The sequence below is a fragment of the Ammospiza nelsoni genome, chromosome 5, assembly GCF_027579445.1.
Source record: "Ammospiza nelsoni isolate bAmmNel1 chromosome 5, bAmmNel1.pri, whole genome shotgun sequence".
Taxonomy (NCBI): Eukaryota; Metazoa; Chordata; class Aves; order Passeriformes; family Passerellidae; genus Ammospiza; species Ammospiza nelsoni.
The window spans coordinates 73,974,153-73,997,647 of record NC_080637.1 but is presented as its reverse complement, the minus strand read 5'-3'; the positions used below and the strand labels follow the sequence as shown (position 1 = coordinate 73,997,647).

The window sequence follows — 23,495 nt, the reverse complement described above, 5'->3', positions numbered from 1 at the left end:
ACTGATGCCTTAAAACAAACATTTCTCCCCTGGCTGTTCTGCATTCCAGCCCATCCCCAAACATACAGCACGAGTTCAGTATTTCTTACTGCTTATCCCATACTTTCTACCTGATTTATTAACAATCAAAGAATTATACACAAACTGTGGATCTGTTTGTAGTAAAAATATATGAGAAAATCTTGTGAGTGAAATTTTAGAACTTTTTTATATTGAATGCCAAGCATGGGCTTTTGAAATTATTTTCTTCTGTGGTCTATACTTTGGTTTTAGTTTTAGCCCACCTCTTCAGCCCATTTCTAGCAATGAAGTGCTCCCCATATATAAAAGTAATTTGCAAATCTTTAGATATTAAGTACAGTAGAATTGTAAGAACTACCTTTCAATGAGTAAATGTGGTTAGTGACATGATTCCTGACACCCTTACTCAGACCAGATCTCTCCTACTGCCTCTTTCTCTGGCTAAAGTCATTTCAAGAAAATAACGCAATACAGGATTACATCTATTTGCTCTCAAAACACTTAACAAACAAAACTGGCATTCTGAGAACTCCTAATATGTTAGCAATAACCTGCAAAAACAAAGAACATGTTGTACTACAAGAGCCTTGTTATCTTCGTGCTAGTAATCTTCATGCTTAAAAATAATAAATAAAGCTCTGCAAAAGCACTTTTAAGACTTTTATGAGCTCTTCCCTGAGGGACTAAAGATCGCCCGTAAGACCTTGCTAAACAAAAAATAAGACTGCTTATCAAAACAGCTTGGTAGAGGCTTCAGCATACATTAAATCCTTCTAATAGTTTGGAAATCATGCAGTATAAAACGATTATCTTTGTAAAAATACAAGCTTACTAACCAGATACAACAACTCTGGCTTGCGAGTGTAATAAAACCTATGTTGAGTGTCAAAGCCAGTTTGATCACCAGCTTTGTTACTGTGAAACAAACCCATTGTCTGTGCTAATTCCTTGAAGGAGGGGAGAGGACTATCTGCACAGAACTCGGGATAAAAGGAATGCCACGGGCCAGCAGTGGCTCCTGGACTGCTCCCAGCGTTCACACTTCAGCCCCCTGCAGATGGAAAGGGATGGCACATTACTTCATCTGCTCCTGCTAGCCTGCAAAAGCTTGTACCAGGCAGATGATTTCACTCCATCCCTTTGGCTGAAAGTAAAGAAAAGCCACACATGAAATAGTTATGATGCCTCAGGTTTAGCTTTCATATTTTTCACATTCTGTGCTGCTTTGGTGTGTGGGTCTGAACTTTGTATTAGGGGATGGTGAGCACAGAGCAGGGAGACAAAACAATTCCTGCTCCAGCTGGGCACCAAGGACAAATGACCCAAATCTCAGCCCAGGAGCACAAACCCCGTGGGCTGGAGAGAGAAAAACAAGCAGGGTGGGACTGCAGGGCTAAAGCTGGAATGGGACAATGAACTGCAAGGTGCAAATGGAGCAGAACTGATCCCAGGGACAGAGCCCGTGCCCGGCCGTGCATTTTGGGGCCATTTTGGTTCATCTTGGGTGCAGCCCTGGCTGGGCTCTGGTGCTGCCCAAGGTGCATCCATGGAGGAGATCCTTTGAATAAATCCCTGCTTTATTCTGTAACTCTGCCCAGCCTCTGTTCCAGGTCAGCCTTCCCAAGGCATCAATTCTGTGAAAGGTATGTGCATAAATCCACTACACTTCTTAAATAATCACGTTCTGCTTCATACACATTGTGTATTTTTCATGAGCCTTCTCAATTCACATCTGTTTATCTACTTTTACTTTGTATTTTCTTTGTATGTTCTTCTGCGTTTTTAGATTATAACAAGACTTACAAGATGATAACCATCAAAACAGTGTTGGCCTCCTCAGAGATTAGCATCACACTATTTCTCCTTCTGAAAGCAATCTTCCGGAAGTTTTCATTTTCAAGAAGGGCCAGAACACGTAACTTTATTAAAATGGAATAGCAACTTGAGAAATACCCTCATTGGATCCACTGGCATTTACTACAGCATAAGAACAGAAATTTAAAAAAAGAAACTTTTTTTGTTCAGAATGTTCATCTCATTTATTTTTGCAATGAATATCATCCAGCCCAAAGGACTGAGGGATCTGCTTTTACCCGATTTCTTTATTCTGCTACCTGCTTTTCACACTTCCATTACTTTGTCTACAACTAACTCTCTTACATTTTTTCAGTAATGTTACAGGACTTGGCCAAGCAGTAACTGGTTTAATCTTCTTTAACAGTTAATAACAAACTTGCTTTCCCTCCAAAATTCATTTCACCTATTCTGCTCTTCTATAATTTGATTTTCTTCCTACCTACAACCATTACACAATTTTAGTGAAACAATTTGGAATTCTGGTGTAAAACAAAGTAGTTTTCTCACCTTTGGAGGAAGAATTGCACAGGATGTAAAAAGAAAAGGAATATCCATATTCTGGGCTTATAAACAGAGAATAAATCCTTTCACTGAAGGGCAGTTCCGCAGAACACGCTTACAGAGTAGGAACCAAACCTATTTGCATTTTGCACACTTCAAAGGACAGTATTTGATCAAAAATGCCGAACAGATCAGGATAATTATTAAAAATTAATATGACCGAAGTCAATCAATGCAACACTGATATATAAACACAGTATAGGTTAGAGCTCATTCAGAATTTTTTTGGTCACAAAACACCTTTGTGGTATTGCACACAGGACAGGTCAGGAGCATGAGCTGCCTCGGCACGTCCCCAAGCACAGGAAAGGCAGAGCCCATTCAGCACCCAAGGGTTATCAGGAACCAACTCCCTGCTCACTCTTCTGGCTCCTACTACACCTCAAATGGGGACATTAAGTTCTACTCCAGGGAGCAGCACGCTGCCATCTTACCATTTAAGTCCCATTCCAGAGCTTACCCAAGCAGAGCTTAAACAAGATTTAAAATGCACACAGACCTCACCAGCTCAAACTGTGGCTGAGTGATGCAAAATACCCTAATAAATTCTAATTTATGACAGGTTCACAGTTGTTCCCACTCTGCAGATGAGTTATTCTTTCTTCTGTTTCTGTAAACTGCAGTCAGCAGCATACATTGCCTACTATGAAGAGACCTTTGTGATAAGATGATATCAAGGGATGTTGTGACATTCCTGATTAAGAATTACACAGTAAGCAAACTGCACAGCAATGCTAATTTCCCTCCCCTTTCTCATCACTTACCTAAATTATTCTGAGTAATACAAATGATCTTTATTAGCTTTAAAGCACTTCATTCTCATTCTCTTATATCATTGCATTAAAGAAATCAAATTCCTGTAGATGACTAAGTGCACAACGTATTTTCCTCAACAATTAATTTTGTGCACCGATGTACGTCATGTTCACAAACAAACCAAAAAAACCCCAAGGAACATCAATTCTTCTACAGGCACAGCCAACTACCCACCACCAGCAGAGAATGAATAACTTTTGCTGGAAATAGCCCTTCTTCTCCAAATGCCTCTTTGAATCACTGATTTCTGAGTATTCCCTGTAGTTTTCAGTCATCATGGAGTGATGCTGCAAAACCCACAGAATTGCCCAACCCAAATAAGAAAGGCACAATTTCCTCCACTTTGACTGGAAAGAATGTAAGGCTGCTTTATGGTGAGGAAGCACTACTTGGCTAACAGAGCATGGTTTCACAAAATCTCTCTTTCTGCTCTTAAATTGATCAAAATTTGCTCTCAGGACGTGATCCAACCAGGTGCCACTGTGCCCACCAGCACTGAGCTGAGGGTTTCTAACAAAAAGTTCTCTGCAATTCATTCGTTAAACCCAGCAACATCAAACAGGGAAAAATAATTAAACAGCTCCTATTGAGCACCTAGAGACCTTGAGCACAGAGAGGGAGTGAACACAAAGACAGGGTATTTGGTTTTGAATCACACTTCATATAAACATATAAATATAAATATATAAATATATAATTAATATATAAATTAAAATATATAAATACATATATATGTATTTATACACATTAGAAGACATTACAGTGCATTTTGAAGGGTTTTATTATTTTCCTCTTCCCTTCTATTCTGGGCTATGACTGTCTACCCTTACAGTACACACGTTTAAGCTTACTCAAAAGAGCTACAGAAAACTTTTTTATTTCAGTTTTTTTAATCTTCAGATGTACATTTATGTGCGGATGAGTTATCTGAAAAATAAATTGCCTGGACAGACTCAATTACGTGAAATAAAAAAAGTGAAAATCACATGCACGTGACATGTAAAGGGGAACTATGCTGAGGGTTTATTTCTGTGTTACAAGGGGGTAAAAGTGAGACACATAAGACTGATCCTCCTGAAAGGCACCCAGTCCTCCCCACAGCCCCTCTGGCACTACTGGAGGATGCACTCGTATATTTATACAATGCCCTTCTCAATACTATTTTCATTTATTTGATTTGTCGATCAAACACTACAGAGTGTCTCAACTTCAGAGAAACTTTCAAAAATCGAAGGCCAAAAGATGCTACAATGACAGCAAATCACAACTTGTGATCTAAACTGTAACCAGCCAGTTCAGACTGGTCCAAGCAGGTTTGAGCTAGTCAGAACTGGCCTGATGTGGCTGGATCCAGTCTGAACAGCTCAGAACCAGTCTGAATCCAGCCCATGCTCATCCAGACTGGTGATATAGAAACCAGTTACCCAAATCAGCCAAAACATCCAAGGGAGAATACCTGGGATTAGAATGGCCCGTGGACTCCAACAGCAACACCTAAATTATATTTTCAGTGACTAAATGGAAAACTGAGGACTGCCAAAAATCCCCAGTCTTTTTGTAAACTTTCTTCCATTAAGATCTTGACCATCAACACGCTTTTCCAGATTTCAGCACATTTGTTTTCTACATGAGCTGGCCAGAACACTGAACAGCTCAGCAAGAGTTTCAGGAGATCCCCATGAGCAAACTGCATTTAACTCCACAGCTTATTCTCAGGGATCAAATTTTCAGAAGACTAAACTGTTGTGGAAATCTCACTTCCCGAACACACTTGATTTCAAGCCTTTGCGTTTATTTATTTTCATGTCACCTATTATTCACTTCAATACAAAGTAAAACTTTCTTCCCTGGAAGTAACAGAGTAAATTAAGAGCTCAGATTATGCACAGTGATAAACAAAACACTGTCAGAATTAGCTGTTGAAATGCCTCAAATCTTGGTAGCAAATCTTAAATTTACTTTGGGGCATAAGCATTATGAAAAGAAACACAATATCCAGGGAAGACACTAAGGAGAATAAAGTGGGAAACAGACAGCAACAAACACCTTTGGAAACTGCTGGTCATTCTTCTGACTGCAGGGCTGAATTAATTTGACACAGATTAGTGGAAGTTTAGATGAAAGTATCTGTGTTCTGCTTCTGAAGCAGGAGAATGTCCAACTATGTGTGGGGATAAACAGGACAATGCCTTTAAATTGTCACCTATATTCAACACTGCTGTTCCCCATGTATTTTCTGAGTCATGTCTATCTGCTTGCTTTATTGACCGTTTCTTTTTAACTGCCCTCAGCACAGAGGAGTCAATGCAGCTACAAAAGAAGAATTGGACTCTGCTTTGCAGACATATCATCAAAAAAATGGTTAAGTAGCATTTGCAAAGTGTTTATTACTAGGGATGATATGAAGCAAAAAGAGACACAGCGTATTTTCAAACCCTGGGTTAAGTTATAGCATTACAGGCAATTAATAGAAATATCATATTTTTATGCAACTAAATTTGACCTCAAAAGCCACAGAAGACAGAAAACATAGGACCCTTTAATGTCATTTTTCCAGTCATTTATCTGACTATAACCACACTTTAAAGCACTAAGGTCAGCTGGGCATGCAGCATGACCTACACTTCTGACTAGCATGCACTACATTTGACTTGAGACTAAATAAGGGACTGACACTCCATTAACCTTCACAAGCACAATTATTTATCAAAACAGTTCAAAAGCCTACCCGACAGAGAACTGATAAATCTGGAAGCAAAAAAGGAAACTGCAACAGCACAAACTGATCTTTTGCTGGTGATGAAGAGCTATTTCCTACCACAATTCTTGTGGCAGGTCCTCCGGCCAGTTTTAACACAGCCATCCATTTTCAAGGGCTGCACCTTAAATTACACTGGCTTTATCAAAATATCAGCACTTTCTTGTTTTTTTTTTTTTTTTTTTTTTTTTTTTTTTTTTTTTTATTTTATTTTGTGGGGTTTTTTTCCATCTTCTTTCTCAGAAATAATACATGCTAATACCCTGTATTTACAGGAGTATTTAAAGACTCCCCTCAGAAATGCGTGCAAAAAATTCAGAAGGCTTCTGAAGAGTTGGCCCTACCTGCACAGTTGAGATGGCCACAACGCACAGAGTAACACCATACAATTTGAGAAAGCTTCAACCCAAACAGAGCAACACCATACCTGTTGAGCAGGCTGAAGGCTGCCTTCCCTGTCCCTCAGCCCAGCCCTTTATGCCCTGCTGCTGATGCCCTGCACCTGTGTGCCCTCATTACTGTTAATGCTGCTCACCTGTGGGCACAACTGGGGCCAATTGGGGGTGATTGGGCACAGCCCACCCCAATCACCACCAACTCTTTTGTAGCCCAAGGATGACACCTGCTCCCAAAATCCCTGTTTGCTGAGGTGACCATCATCATGCCACCACCATGTGAACTTTATTTCTTTCATTACAAGACGTGTGCTGGTTGTGAACTCTGCAAAGTTTCTGTGACATCTTTCTGTAGTGACATTCTACCCAAATTCTGCACTGAAGCAGGGGTTGAGCTGCTCATCAGCAGCTGTCATCTGCCATCAGCTACTCTGAATTTTTGACTGCAGAAGCACTTGGCACTTCCAAAGATCGGGAAGCTTGTTCAAAATCCTGTACTGAAAGGGTCAGGAGGGAGAGTGAAGAGAAAACAGCTCTTCCACAGGAAGATTCTCTCATTATCTACTGGGAATGCTGCCCATCACTGCCATCCTGTCTTGCACAGTGGTTTTCCTTTGGCAGTGCAGCACACTCCCCTATTGCACCACACCCTGGGCTCATCCCCAGCCTCTCTCACATGCACAAGTGGGAACAATCCCCAGGTGCTCACCCCTGGGGCTGCAGTTGTTACAGCAGAGCTCAAAAAGAGCAGTGCTGTGCAGCAAATGAACCGCCTTCCTTGTCTCTGCTCTCCCCTCGGGATTACCTCCCTGCTTTGTAAAAATGCGTCAAGGCCATGAACACAAACAGCTCACCCTTCTTTCTGGAGGTCACAAAGCATGATCCCCAAAATGCAAAAATCAAGAGATAAGGGAGAAAAAATTATTTAAAGGTGAAGAGGCTTTTCTCTTATCAAGCAGCCCAAAACACCGTAAAAGGAACAGGAAGTGCTGACTGACATCAAGGTCAATTCCTACCAAATGTCATCCAATAAACGGGAAAGATTGACTTGATAATGCCTTTTTAACAGAGGATTTATTGCATTCATAACATACAGAAAAGCATAATCCTCATTGTATTAGTTACCTTATTTCAGCTAGTGCAAACAGTTTATTCCTTAAAGATAATAAAAGGAAATGGATTATGATTTTAAACATTCTGCATACTTTACCTTATACATATTAAAATAATCATGTTTAGGGGACTGAGTGCTTTTTAAACCCGACGCCTAAAATTGATATCCTGAGGTCTAATGTTTATTTTTTCCCATTGACTTCCAGATGAAATGCCTAAATTGCAAATGTGCCAACTCCTTGTCTTGGAAACTCAACATTTCTTTTTCCTCTTTCCACTAAGATTCTGTACTCAGACTTTACTGACCATTCTTGGATGTGCAGGAGGCACTATAATCCATTTTGCTATTTGAGAGCTCTGCACTCAGGGCCCAGCAAAGCTAAGTAGCCCCAGAATTTGTCCTCTGTCAGGTACCCAAGCAAAAGAGCGCAGCATACAAAGCCCTCCTTGCACCAGGAAATGCACAGGAGAGGATTTCACTGCGAGTTAATTGAGCAAATCTCCACAGCGTCATTTATGAAACGGTGCCTGAGCCACCCAGAGCGTGTTTTCACTTGGGATTAGAGTTTTTCAGCAGCACCTCAGATGCACCTGCTGCAGACACCACTGTCCTTAATGGAAAAGCATCTGGTTTTAAGCAGGAGACACAGCTGTTAAAACGTGAATGATTTTATTCTAAGGAGTTCCAGAGAAGCAACAAACCAGTAAAAAAAATTTTAGAAAACCATGGTGGAGACAAGAGTCCCATACACTGAAAGGACAGTTTGAGACAAGGCAATGTGATATCACTCTTCAAATGCAAAAACATTTATTGCAGCAAAGAGAACATTTCCTTTTGCTGCAGTAGCTAGGGCAAGAACTAATGAGAGAAAACCGATGCCGGAAAGGTTCCACAGGAGTTATTACACAGGAGTTATTTTCTAAAGGCAGAGACAGCAAACCCTGGGCCAGACAGTCTGGGAGGTTCTGAGCCTCCTGTCTGAGTAACTCCAAGAAGTCAGACCATTCTCTGACGGAAATGACATTGGCACAGCTGATCCCTGGACTGCAGCTGGGTCTGGGTGACCTCTCCCAGTCCCTCCCAGCCCTGCAGCTCCACCAAGCACAAGGCTGAAAATGGTGAGAAATGGATGTGCTCATTCACTGGGAGCTCTATAGATCTGCAAGGGACTTACTCACTAAGCTGGATCAGGGTTTTTTACTTGTGTTTTGCTCTGGAGTTTTTCTTTTTTCAGATAAATCAATAGGCTTGGGCCATTTTCCAAAGATGTGATTTGGTAAGTTTCAAGCCAAACCTCTCAAGCTTTACTCATGAGATAAGTGCTAAACAATGAGCCAGATTCATCAAAGCTTTATAGACTTACTTAAAAGAAAAAGAAACTGATTCAGCCAACTCATTTCAAGCCAAATCAGGCAGTTGAAAATCTATTCCTGAGATTCGGAAAATCTGTCTTTTTTTAAAATATTTTAAAAATATGTTTTGAGAGTCCCTCTTTTGCAAGAGCCTCAGGCAACTCTGTCAAGAAACTGCTTTTTGGGATTTTTCAGTCTGATTAGGAGTGGTGTATTCCTCGTGTCTAAAGGAGATAGCTGAAATACATGTGTTTGTGCACATACACCTAAATATTTTTACATATCTACTCCTATATACAAGCAACATAAGGATTCAAGAACATTTTATCAGAAGTTTGGTAATTAAAGCAGTGGGTTTACTTTTCAAAAAGGCTAAAACTGAATGTGCTTCTTTACCAGAAGAAAAACCAAACCAGTAGTGCTGGACACCAGGATTCTCTACTAATGCACAAAGCTAGAACCAGTTCTCTGCTCTTAGGCATGTTTATGGGATTAGCACCATAAAAATCTACCAAACCTCTCAGTGCTGACCCTTAGAGTATTTCCTCAAGGAAGGTTCATCCCATGTTCTTTCAGTGCTTGGTATCTCGACCAAGTAGGATAACAACTGAGCTAAACAAGCCAGTTTGTGTGTTAACGCACCAAAAAAAGCTCCCAAAACCACCAAAGCACTTCAGGTGTTACCAGGAGAGGGGAAGGCACAGCCTGGTGTTATCTAACCAGGACGGGTCACAGTGGTGGCTGGGGATGGAGGGAAGGACACCCTGCCTGCTGGCTGGCATCCCACACGCGGCTTCTGAGCTGGAGGAAATCTGAAAATGCTGCCCTGGTGATGCAGAGATTTCTGTGCAAAACACAGGAAAGGCCTCTCTCTACTCTCTTCTTCCCATATCCACTGTTAATTCCCCAGTAAACTCCATTTCAGAAAGTTGATGTCCCTACAGTGATGGACACAGGCTGAGGCCATTGGATAGCTGCCCCTCCAGCCCAGCATTTGCTGGAAACATTTATGTCAAAGCAATGAGAAAACGTTCAGAACCTTGCCACGCTTTCTTTTTCTGCTTCTGCTCTTTGCAATGAAAATGCTCCTTCCGAGGACATGGGAAAAGCACATGTGACTTTGAACTGGAAACCCTGAAAATCAGCGAGCCTACCTGCTAATGAGCAACTTGCTATTGAAACGAGCTCGTTAGCTTTCATTTCTGCTGGTGCTGATCGATTCATGAGCCACTAACGTGGCCTCTGTAAGCTGTACATAAATTATCAAACACATTGATTTCCCCAAATAATAAATCAGGAAGTCAGCCCTTTCCATATCTCTGGTGTAACTGCTTAGCTCAACGGCCTTCAAAATTCAACCAAAGGAAACAGTGATAACATCAGTGCTCACAGATACTCTGCATCTGAAATGGCAAATACTCTGCTGCAAAAATAAGCTGTGCTGGCATCCCAGGGAAGTGAATAGAAACTTGCCTCTGAAAATGTTACACACAAAACGCACAGAATTTTGCATCAATCCTTGTGTAGGTGGCAGCTCAAGAAATTCACAGTAAGGAACAATTGTCTCCAGCAGGGAAAAATCCAAGATAGATCATCATGGTTTTCCATCTCACATAATTAAATTCCTACAGCCATCTTCATAGGACTGCAGTGGTCAAACTACTACGGCATGCCAGAGCCAGTGCTGAGTTTTGGAAGTGAAATAATTTTCTCTTGTCCACTGGCAAGAGCACAGGAAGAGAACCTGTTAAACACTCATCAGCCAGCACACGAGGAGGTAGGGAAATCCTCCTTAGCCCAAACTTGCACTCATAACATTTCCATTTTCAGCACATATAGATACCTCCAAGGCCACCCTGGCCAGTCCGATTTCACCTGGCCTCCCAACTGTTTTTTAAAGTATATAAAAAAGTAATGCTTTGGACATGTATGCCTGCAAATTTCCAAGCACTTCATAACACTGATTTGCAATAATTTGCCTAAGGTCATGTGGGCCTTGATCCAAAGCCTATTAAAGACAAAGCAGTCTTTATAGTGACTTCAAAGAGCTTTGGATTGGACCCACGGTGAAGCACTGCATAGTAAATAGAAAAACCAAGAAAAGAAAACCTGTCTAAAGAAGAAATGTCATTCTCTCCTCAACTGACTCAGTTTACTGAAAAAGATGGGAATGTGGGATTTAATTTTCCTGTTCTGCACCGCACTGCCAGCCCAGTGAAATGGCTCTTTCCCTTTTCCCACACAGCTGCCCTGCTCGGAGCATTATTCAGTTCTGAAATGGACCACGCTGCAGAGGTATTTCCATCACCTTGACCCTCGGAAGCAGCAGCCCTGGAGAGCTGTGGCACTCCGTGCCAGCCCAGGATGGTGCCAGGATGGAAACGCTGGCTCCCAAAGAGCAGCAAGCTTAGCCCTGAATGCACTAACAATAAGGAGTTAAAATGTGCAGACCAGAGAACACCGCTTAATCCCAGTTTACTGAAAGGACATGTCATTTTTAGAAAGTTGTCCAAACAACTGTCTTAATATTCTACACCAAAGTGGCTATTAATCAAACAACAAAGGCCCAATTAACACATAGCTGTTGTCACCTTGATGTTAAAAGCCTCTCCCTTCCCCCTTCTTTCTTTCTTTTTGTCTTTAATGTTACAACCTAACCCAAAAATGCCTCAGGGCCCTACAGCAAAAAAGAAAAAAAAAAAAGACAAGATACAGAGACGGAGACAGGGAGGAAGGGAAGAGGATGGAGAAAAGTGGGGAGGGGAGAAAAGGAGAGAGAGAGAGTCTTAAATACCATCTCTCCTCTAGGCAGCAATTTCCACAGATGAAGAGGTCACCACTGTTTAACAGTGTGCTGCCACGTTAATTTAGTATGACAAGATAAAGCAGTAATCTCTGCTTGAAGAGGCTGTAAACCGCCTGCTATCCGGGGACATGCTCGAGTCGATTTGCGCTGTATATCACTTTATACAATTGCCGTGACAAAGCCCCCCGAGTTCCCTCACGTAAATCTCCGTGGGCCTCCCGCCCGGCCGCCCGTCAGGCTCGGGGATCTGGGGTAAGCCGCGCCAGCCTGGGGCTCCAGCGGCCCGCAGCTCCCTGCTCCCCCCGCCCGAGCAAACATCTTTAGGACTTCGATAATCCATTGATCCCGCTTCCATATCGGCTTCTATTTTTCAATCTGTCGTGTTAAGTTGTCAGGGAGGGCGATTAAACCGATGTTTCATGTTCCCAGATTTGCGTTCCTGGGAATGATAGTTTTCAAAGCCTTTCTTGCTAGGTTCTGCTTAAAGATTATCCCTAAGAAAGCTGATGTGAATATTATTACTGGCATAAACCTGGTAATAAAACCATAAAGTGTTTTAGGTAAAGACATTTTAGAGATATTCAGGGTTATAAACATAAGAGTTTAAAGCTGGATAGAATTTGGAGTGCTTAAAAAAAAAAAAGAAAAAAGGGAAAGGAAAAAAAAAAAAAAGCGCCCTGTCAGGCTGTGGAGTTTTCTCAGCACGAAGGAAAACAACATATGTAAAAGGGAAAAGGGAACTCGCGTGTCTGTGTGAAGTAAATATAATTACAGAGCCTCAGAGGAGGGCAGAGAGAGCAGGACCTGTGCAGCCAGAGACAAGAACAAGGAGGAGGCAGAGAGCGTGGCAGTGGTCACGGCTGGAATCGGAATAAAACACAGCCACAGCCATCCCAGCCACACCAGCGATGCTGCCGAGCTGCACAGCTGAAAACACCCCTTCTTGTTGGGCAAATAGGGGGGATTTTCTGCAATATGTCGCAACTCTCAGATGCCATACTGTATCCCTAGAAGATGCGAGTTTTAAATTACGTCTCCCTCTATTTCACATTTAATTTGTGTCGTTTTCCTATGGCCTGCAGGCACGATACAAGTCACAGCACACAATCTACCAAACACGGTGCCAAAATGTGAAGCTGTGCACATGTACATATCCCCGTTTTCTGGATTAAACACAGAGGAGGACATAAGTAGAATTAAAACACGCGCAGCAGACAGGTTTCTACAGAGTAAGGCTGGAATTTTACTACAGTTTCTTAACCAGTACATTGCTATGCCTGTGCAAAGCATTTGGAGTTGCAAAAATGACCAAGCAAGGCTAACTCACATCTTTAACAGGTTACATATGATCTCTGCAATCGATTAAACTGAACAATAAAATCTGATGCTCATTGCAGCTGATACTAAGACAGAAAAATGCTTTATTAAACATTTGAATTTCTAATAATATTTGATAATTCCCTAAATTTTGAAGGGGAAACCTGCTAGAAGTAATGCCATTTTTCAATACTAAGACAACCTTCCCAAATAGCCTTTTTAAGGTGTTCTGTATTTCATTATTCTCCAATACATGTTGCTAACCAACACATTATTTATTATCTGAACCACTTAACAGATATACAACAAAAGGTTTGTTTTAAGGGAATACCCAATTCTTAAAACCCCATTAAATACCATCAGTACTGGTTAAAAAGGAATTCTGATAGAATATTCACACACAACACCCCCAGCCCCTCCCCCAAAAAAGGATGACCTAGAACATGGTTACTTCTCCAGAAAAATGAGAGGATTTTTGCACAGTAACCTGTGCTACTCCTTTAACACCACATACTACAAATGGGATTACTGTCACCGAATTTTGGCCCCAAATTTGACACTCAGTCATCAAGCCTCCCTCCATAGTCAACAGACAAGCACTTTGAGAGGGTAATTCATCTTTCCTGTCCTGGGTGCTTATTTTAAGATTGGAAATGTTGTTCCAGGCAGGTGGTTATCTATTCACACAATCTGTGCAGACAGCCCTAACTTTATGTGCCTCAAATTTGTTGAGCTGAACCCCAATCTCACTGAATGGCATCAATAATCTCCACGAGTGTGGAAACTGATAAATCATAGACGATCATGGATGAAGGGCAAGGACAATTTCCACTGTACTGGCACAGCCATGGATGACAGAAGTGAATTGCCCATGATAAATTAGCAACCTGGAACCTGGAAATAATATGTAATTTCACTCAGTAAACCAAAACCTTGCCATCTTTGTAATATTTATCAAATTACAAGTCCAACAACTCCGTGATATTTTACCGAGCAATACAAAGATACAGGTCCTAAATATTAAATTAGGTATTTCAGTCCAATCAGTTTATTCACAAGGAAAGCTCAGGAATTCACTGTGTCAATGTATTACCCAATACTCATGTTGACAGCTTCAGAACTGAAGCTATGGTCACTGCCCAAAAGCCAAGTTTACACTGGCCACAAGCAAACAGGAAAAGTACATCATCTGCCACAGATGTATTCTTTGCAGGACTGAATGACTCTATTTGCAGCTCTGCTGGTAGATCTATGAAATTCTGAAAACTGCTTTCCAGAGGAGTTTATCAAAAAGGTTTAAAGAGAATTTACACAAGTCTTATACATGTAACTATTGTGACTGAGCAATGTGCTCTCCCCAACACTCTGCTGCTGTTTCTGTCAAGACAATATGAATTTAAGAATCTGGAAAAAAAAACAAAAGTGGGGGGATTGCAGATTTAATATTTATAAAAGTAAAGAATATACCATGCACTCACTATCATTAGTCAGATGCAGGCTACAAACTGAAGTGAGTTGAGTGGTTTGAACTCTGAGATGCAGAATGTTTTCTATTCCCAAGAGAGCCAAGCACTATACAGCAAACCTTTACTTACCAACAACAAATTATTAAATGCTCTGGCCAGGCAATTACCTCTCACTCAAAGCTTTTTTGGTTGAAGTTATCTAAGCACAGATTTATAACCTATAGGGATCAACAGCTGAGCTTAACACCCTAAGCTCCAGCTGCAATCTATGAAGAAGAATAGGCACTTCTGTGGTGGGAGTTCCCTGACCTACTTACAGGATCTGTGAGGACAAAATGAATCACACTCCATAAATGTTCCCCATTTACTGCCATTAACTAGAAAGTTAAAGTGAATTTACTGTACACTTTTTAAACAGACAGTCTGAGGGAGACTTCACCCCCAAATCTGCACCCCAAAAGTGACATTCAGATTTACATGGCTCTGTATGATGTGTTAGTGGCCAGTTCCATTCTGTGAGAGGAAATAACTTCTCTCCTCTATCAGAAAAGCCAAAATGTCCTCATGCTGCACCAAGGTCCAATAATCACCAGAAATTCATCACTGGGACTCCATAAATATAACTGAAAACTGTATAAGACAGTAACCTGCTCCTAGCAGAGCCCTAAATCCTCAGTGCTAAGCTCTGCACTCGTGTCTGGGTGTTTTCTGGAACCCTCAGCAGATACTGAACACAGAGGGATCCAAAGCCGAGCACTCTGCTGATTGCAACTGCAGCACTCCAAAGTGAAAGGAAAGAGGAAGGTTTCACTTACAGAGATGAAAGCCACACTTTAAATTCAATCTGAAAATCAGCACAGAGTCTGAAGCACGGATGTTTTGCATTATTTCTGGCTAGCACTATTAACAAGCAGTGCAAGCTTCCACCTCTGACATGACTTAGTGGAGAGATGCACACACAATCTACCCCAGTAATTCAGACTTGAGATGTCGGAAGGATTTTACCTTTTTGCTATAATATTTCTTATTTTCTGTCATCAAAATCCAATCCCACAGAAAGCTATGTGCACCAGGACTTATAGCCAGTGACCTCTCCTTCCCTCCCTCTTGCTACCACCAACATTAGGTTCCAATCAACCAGATTATTTTGCAGGAACAGGGTCATAAGCTAAGCATTCTGGGGCAGGAATGTTTCTTTTTTCTGTCTCTATAAAAATAAATCATGCTCTTGGTACAATATAAATAAAGATAATAACAGTCTGATATTAGATTTTACTGGCCTATGCTTTAGACAATCTGTGTAATTTGCTTGCTGCCTGTACAAACCACAGAAAGTTAATCTTTAGAGCTCTTATTTTTTTCCTTGGGAGGGGGATTCAGTTTTAAAAGCATAAGAAAAGGATGCTGAAGCAGACTATTTCCATATTTCCACTTCCACTATTTCCGTGTATGACTACAGTCTTGTTTACACTGCCCTGGCAAAAGCTATCCCGAGTTACATTGGGCACAACTCCACTCTGACTTTTGCTGATTTATCTAGTGATGCTAAATTAATGGGTTTCACCAAGTCTACTTCTCCCTTGCAAAGAGCAAAAATGCCTTATCTGATCCCACACCTGCACCTAAACCAGAAACAGAAACAAAGAACTCAAGGGTGTTAAAGAGAACCTGGAAACAAGGCCAGCCAAACCATTCAGACATGATTGCCACCCCAGGCATAAAGGACCCTTTTTGCTTCAGAAAGTTTGTTTCCTCCCTCTCATTGTCTTTTAAACACTTTGGAACACCGGTTGGTTCAGAGATGCTGCAGCACATCCATCTCCTCCTGTGGGGAGGTCTCTGAACACATCTTAGGAGCTGACCCACCACTGGTAAATCCCCATTCCTAAGTAAATACATATTCCTAAGTAAGCACATGATGAAATCTGCAGTTAACTTGCCAAAGGCCCTTCTTCATCACGAATTTCTAGAGAAAATTAATAACCCCTTGTATTAGAGCAGAGAAGGAGGTGGTGTTTCACTGATGTACTGAAGGCAAGAGGATGCAGCTAGCTCCACGAAAGGGAAAAGGCATCACTGGATGACACGAGGCTTTAAATGCCATTTTCATTCCCACTACAACCACCACTGCTTTTGGTGAATCTGAAAAAGCAATAGCAGTGGGAAGAAGAACTAGAGCAAGCAAGCTGGCCTCGGCACAGACTAATCCAGCTGAATTCTGCATGACCTGAGAAATCGCACCTAAAAGTGCAAAAACCATGAGCACCAGTCTCTTGTCCATTGAAAGGACAGAAAACAAAGAAATGCTCCAAATCCCAGCTGCAGTGGGTAACTTCCCATGGACACAAACCTCTGACAGTGAGAGAAGGGACTGTAAAACACAACTGTGAGCACTGAGGGTGGCAGGAGCTTCTGGCACTGCTCCGAGCCAGTTGATAACCACAGGGGTTCCCTGCAGCCCTGAAATTCAAGAAACCATGCCCAACACCTCACAAACCTTTTAGGTTTGGTGTATCTGGGCTAAGTAGTGCTGCATATCACAAACCAACCATCCCCTACTTTATTGACATTCTGTCCAGGCAAATAGCTCAACACTCATTCTTACTGTGCAACATCTTCATATGAGCTATTTACTGAAGGCCTTTAGAATGGATTAAATAATAAAAAATACTAAGTTAAATATGTCTACAAGCAGAGGAAGAAAATGGGCAAAGCAGAAAAAGGTTTTCAGAGGACAACTGCAAGCAGACAGGAACTGATAAAGATGCAAACAGAAATCTGCACCTGCACTGAAAGGAAAGGGAGAAAGCCACACCAGCTGCTCAGAAGAAGCACCAGGGGTATGAAAAGTGTGTGGAGCAAACACAAAGCACATGGGGAAACTGTTCTGGAAGTTCTTAAAGGAACTAACAACTACTGAAGCAAAAATGAGTCAAGGTGGTGTCCAAAAGGAGGAGTTTGTGCTGTGTAGGGGGCAAAACATTTAACTCAGGATTCCCACAGCCTTGCCTTGGGGAATGTCAGATAGGAGCACGGGAGCCTGGAATGCTGCTCTCTACTCTGATAATAGCTACACTGAGCCAAAAGCTTCTCATGAGTGCAGCAGCCTGGCCAAAGGACACACAGACACTGAAAGGAAAAGCACAAACATTTCAAACTTCATTTCTCTGGACTTGTGTTTTCAGAACCATGGAGAACTGGGTGTTTAAGTGTCAGCAGAGTTTGTGTCTCACTACAACAGCAGAAAGACTCACTGTCACCAAAAATGGAGTTTTAGAATAAATTTGGGCTGAGTGCCACAGGGGATGGACCTGGACTGCAGAAACAACACAAATCCCACATTTACTGTTTGACTTCCAATAGGATGGAGAAGATCCCACAGACCCCACCTGTGTTGTGTCACACACAGGGAGTGACTGTTGGAAGCAAAAGATGTATCAAGAAGCAGGAAAATTTAAATGTAGTCTCTTTGGATTGCTGCTATAAACTTGCAGTCCTAGAGGGGCATTCTCCATATCCCAGCCCTCAGCAGCGCTCCTCAAATTGATAACTTCAAAATTTTGTTTCAAATCTGTGCTTTGTTACTTAGAAAGATGACCAAGCTTTTTGCTTACATAGTTTTTTTGATAGGCCATTTAATACTTCTTTTTCTCATAAGAGAGAGCATCTGGTTTGAATATTCCTACCAAATGTGGGCTTTACAGTTCTACCTATCTCTTTTTTCTGCAGATTTTTTCAGCTACTCACTTGAATTAGATTTTACATGTATTTATGCAGTAAGTTTAAATGAAGACATTTTCCAGTATGAAGTCAATGAATTGATGCCTAGGCACATAATCACTTGCAAACAATGGACACATACAGTTCCCAGCACTTCCATAAAACAAAGGTGTTTACTTTTCTGTTGATTATTTTCTGCTTAACTGAATTCAAATGAATCCATTAAAAACATGACTGCTTCACAGTAAGATGGTCTTCAGCAAAAACAAACAACTGCTGTTTCCACTTCTCTTCGTGGCCTTTAAAAACTACAGTCATCTGATCTGCTCCCTGTATTCCAGGCAATATATGTTGTAAGTCTGGTCTTGATTTGTCAAGTTATTGGTTTAAATGTAGTTTTAACCCTCCTGCTTGGGGAATGGGGGAAAAAAATTTTAAAAAAGAAGTTTTCTTACTTCATTAGTTATTTAATGTCCCTTTGGACCTTTCAAAGTCTGATCAAAACAGCAATGGGTCACCTCAGACTTCAGCAGGTGTTTCTGCTGGGAATGATGTACCCCCCCCGGTTTTCCACGGCCACAAGTGTGCAAAAGTCACTGTGTAAAGGGATGGTTCAATAAACAGAGGGAAATTTCCACAAGAGCACACTGCTCCTGAATGGCCCCATGGCTCTGACCCCTGGCTCACCTGGAGAATGCAGGTGAGTGCATTTGTGTGCCCAGACAGGAGCTGCACCTGGAGCAGGTGATGCCAGGGATGGGACAGGAGGGAGAACAGGGACCAGGACATTGGGACACACAGATCAGCCCAACCTGAACGCAAGATGCTATCAGAGTGTTATCAAAGAGTTATCAAAGCTGTTTCTGGCTCCATCACAGCTGATCCTCAAGCACTCCAGAGAGTTCTCCAGGGTCTGCACTAAACAGTGCAGTAGCAACTTGTGCAGCTCTTTAAAGGGTCCTGACTGGATTCCTTCTCATTTGTTCCCCTTCCCAACAGCCCACACAGTGACTCCCTGAAATGCTCCAAGCATAAAGATTAAACCCTGGTAAAAGCCTAAAGTTGTATCTGCACAAACTGCTTCCACCAGCCACCTTTGTGATGACATTTATAATGCAGTGTTTGCAACAGTGCAACTTCATCATCTTATAAATATCAATCTGCCACTAGGAGAGGAGGGAAAGAACAGCAGACAAAGGCCAACTTACCACTGTTTCTGGTTTATTTTAATTGAACTAGTCGTGTTCAGCTAGGCCTATCTCTTACAAAAACAACAGTTTCTAGTTTAAACTGTGAAATTGTGTGCATGTGTGTGTTGTAATTATGGTGCCTGCTAACAATTTCATACTGCCACACTGCACATATGGCTTCCAAGCTAGCTTTATCTGAATCTCTGTGAATCTATTCTCCATGCTATTAAACTGAGCACATTCCACATCGTTCAAAAGTAATTACACTTTTGTCTAGAGTGTAGGAGACTGCTCTCCCCAAACAATGAAATTCTCATTATGAAAGCTGGCACAGTAAAGGCACTGGTGTTCACAACACTGTGCATTGTATCTTCACAATAACTTATCCTAAGCTTGATGCTCAAAGGTACACTGGAAATTAAAATTTCTCTAAAACCACTGTGAGGTTGTTTTTTTATTTTTTTTTAAATATGCATTCTTTAGCTCAGTATAATTAGAGTCCTATTTGACTTTTTAAAAAGCTATATGCATTCAGATTTCCATTCTCCTCGGAAGGCCTGAACAATGGCTGAGTGCTCCAGCGCTTGTTGTTCTGATCCACCACCATTCATATGCTGACAACTCCAGGCCAACAGGTGAGGCTCAGGCCAGGAGAGATGTGGTAACAGAATCCAAATGAAGCATTAAACAAGCTTTTACTTGAGCAAGTGGAGGAAAAGCACAAAGCAATGTGCTGGTAAGCTCTCTGACCAGCACTACTGCCGTTATCAATATTATTCCCAAGTTACACAGGAGTGACTTCATTCACCACAGAAACACAACTTCTTCTAGTGTGAGAGGCAACAAAGTTATTGAACAGTGCACCAGAATATTTCCTATCAATTTAAAGCACTATTGAAAATGAATTCTAAATCCCTCTAAACTTGTCCTGAAAGTGCAGGACAGATGTGGGCTACCAGTGTAGTCACAGTCATCAGTCTGGAACAACCAGGGAATGGCAGAATTACGACTTACCACTTTGACCTTTTCTTCAGTACTTCTTTTATTTATTTTATTTTTAATTCCATCCTACATTTCACTGATATTCTACAGCTAAAAAGGATGGTCTGATTTAAACACACCATGCCTGTGGAATACTTTAATCAGTGCTTTTAGCCTTGACATTTCTCATTTTCCAGAATTTAGCACACAGACACTATTGGCGAGATCAGTGGTCTTGAGAGTTGCAAAAGCAGACAAATAGAACATAAAGGCAGGCAAATATAAACAAGTAAAACAAACCTTTGTAACTCAGATGAGCTAACAACTATCTGTGCTGCCCAAATACTGTAGCCTTAATAGGTTTCTTCAGAAGAGCCATTGACTGATACCGGTAATCCTCAAGTGCTTCCCTGCAAGGCTCATGGCAGGGAAAAATCTCACACATATTCCAGGTCAAACCATTTGCCTCTTATTTTCTACTGAATAGCTGCTCTAAATCTGATAAGTTATTGTTCCTTTTCTTATCAGGAGAAGAGTTTTCCTACTTGAAAAAAGTACCCAGTTTCTTCTATCAAGAGAAAGCTGGAGACAGTGATCCCTGCCTTGGTTGAGGCTGGTGGAAACGTCCAGAGGAGACCTGGCCCAACTGAGCTGCACTTCCAACACCCTCAGAAATACCCTGTTCATTTTGGTGGGCTCTGCAGATTTTTGCCAATTTCGATCAGGTTTGAAGATGTCCTTATAGGAATTTTTCCCCCCGTCTTATAAAAACTACCCAGAATTTTGAGCTGGCTCACTAGGCTGTTAAAACTTGGTGAAGTGCAACAGGGTGAATTTCCAGGAGTGTAAGTTGGGAAGTGTGAAGCTCCTGGAGCTTTATCAGTAAAACTCCATCAGACTGCAGTCTGTGGTGCTGTGTGCACACACCTGGGTCTGCTGCCCAGAGAGGATAAAACAGCAGAATGCCAATGGAAACAGTACAAAAATGTCCTCTGCCAGGTTAGACAGTGAATGCCCTATGGGAATGATTTTTGTCACTGCTAAGCACACCAACTGAAGTCATCCAAACGTTTCCCAGTGATTTCCTTCTGATAACTACATACCACAACAGCAGAGGGAGTGATTATGGCTATTTTACTCATTCACACTGATCACTTCCTTCCGTCTGGAGACACACAGGCTGCATCCATCCTTTCTGAACTACCTGAGTGATGATTCACAACACAGTCCTCACTGAAAGGGAGATATTACCAAAATGCTACATTCATGCAGCCTGCCAATCTTCTTAAATATGTATGAAGAAAAAACAAGACCCTTAGAGCCCCCCAAACACTGCCTCAGGTAAGGCTGCAGGGTCACTGCTGCAGCAGAACTACCTAAAACACCCCTGATTCAGCACCTTGTACTGTAAAAGGACAGAAAACACTGTTCTGACATCACATTAAACACAACCTCCACAGCAGGAAGCTACACCAGGAGATCAGCGAAACCTCTTGTTCTTAAAAACTGTAATGACCAAATAAGCAAAGGGGTTAGTTAAAATCAGTTAAAGAGCAGTTAAATGTCCCAGGGAGGTGTAGCTGAAATACTCCTGCTGGATGCTTAGGAAACAGTATGTTTTTATTTCATTAGTGTCTGATTCTACACTACTGGTGCCATCACAACTTTATCTATTGACTTAAATGCTGTCAGAAACAATTCCTTATCTTCAAAACACTCTCTTAAAAAAGGCCACAATATACCAAAGCCCATACATTAGTTACATACCCTCACATCCCACTGGCTGGAGCTGTTATGTTAATGAATTTCATCTCCATAAAACATAAGATAAAGGATGAGAAATAAACAAGCTCAAAAAAGATAATGACATTGTCTGGCCATGAGTAATTTCTCCAGTGATGTTCTTTCCCCATGTAAAGTTGCAATAACACAAACTAAAATTATGTATTCCAAAGCACTGCCTGAGCTTAAGCATTAGCCCAAAAAAGGAAGGGAAATGGATCAGGATCAATGAGTTATTCTGTCTAGGAGAGCAGCTTCAGTGAATATCCAGTGACTCGGTCCTATGAGAAATAATAATCCCCAAGACTTTTTACTTAGGGCTTGTTACATATGCATAATGAGCTGTAAGGGCTTAAATACCACTGTGGAGCTCTTGCAGGCTTTTATGAGAATACACTATCACCTATTTTGCAATGCCTTTTTAAAAGCCTTCAAATATGCAGGTCCACTTATTATCTTCCCTTCCAGTGAAATTACCAGCGCCCTAGTGGAGGTGGGGGACTGACAGAAAAGTTACAGCCAATTTGTAAACAGGCAAGAGCTGTGCAGGCTCTGTGCTCACAGAAGAGCTTTGTGCAAGTTCCTGGTGCTGGGGATCATTCCCTGCTCCTTCCAGCCTTTCTGAAAATGCATCAGTGCTGGGGCCTTTCCCTGCACCTTTGAACCTTTCTGAAAATGCCTCAGTGACCTTTCCCTGCACCTCCGAACCTTTCTGAAAATGCCTCAGTGCTGGGGAGCTTTCCCTGCACCTCTGAACCTTTCTGAAAATGCATCAGTGCTGGGGAGCTTTCCCTGCACCTCCGAACCTTTCTGAAAATGCATCAGTGCTGGGGCCTTTCCCTGCACCTCTGAACCTTTCTGAAAATGCATCAGTGCTGGGGCCTTTCCCTGCACCTCTGAACATTTCTGAAAATGCATCAGTGCTCCATGTGCCCAAACCCAGCTCAGTAACACGACAATGACAATAACAAGAACAGGGCACTGTTTTGTGTTCTTTAAGACACAGCCAGTTCTGGGCTTCCCCTGGACTGCTGCCTGCCATGAATGGAGTGCTCAGAGTCAGCTGTAGAGTGGAACTCACAGGCCAAAAAGCAGTGAGCTGATTTAATTCATAAGCACAGTAAATTTTATTGTGGGTATCTGTGACGTGAATCACGCTTCAGATGTAAGTTTTTAAGTCATCAGAATTCGGTTTCTTTTTTCTTTTGCCTTCACGCAGTCTTTGAAGCTTTAGTGCTGCACAAACTTGGCACCAGGGCGATGTTTCAGACTCCATGCCAAACGTGACTCTCACTTGCAGGGCTGCAAACCCGCTTGCTGTTTGCTGAACACACACACACACACACACACACACTTGCA

General features: G+C 41.7%; 1 protein-coding gene across 1 annotated transcript in view; it reads right to left on the bottom strand.

Moving 5' to 3' along the window:
* SOX5 (SRY-box transcription factor 5) overlaps positions 1-23,495 on the bottom strand; it is a 275,778-nt gene that overhangs the window by 216,096 nt on the left and 36,187 nt on the right. The window lies entirely within an intron of this gene.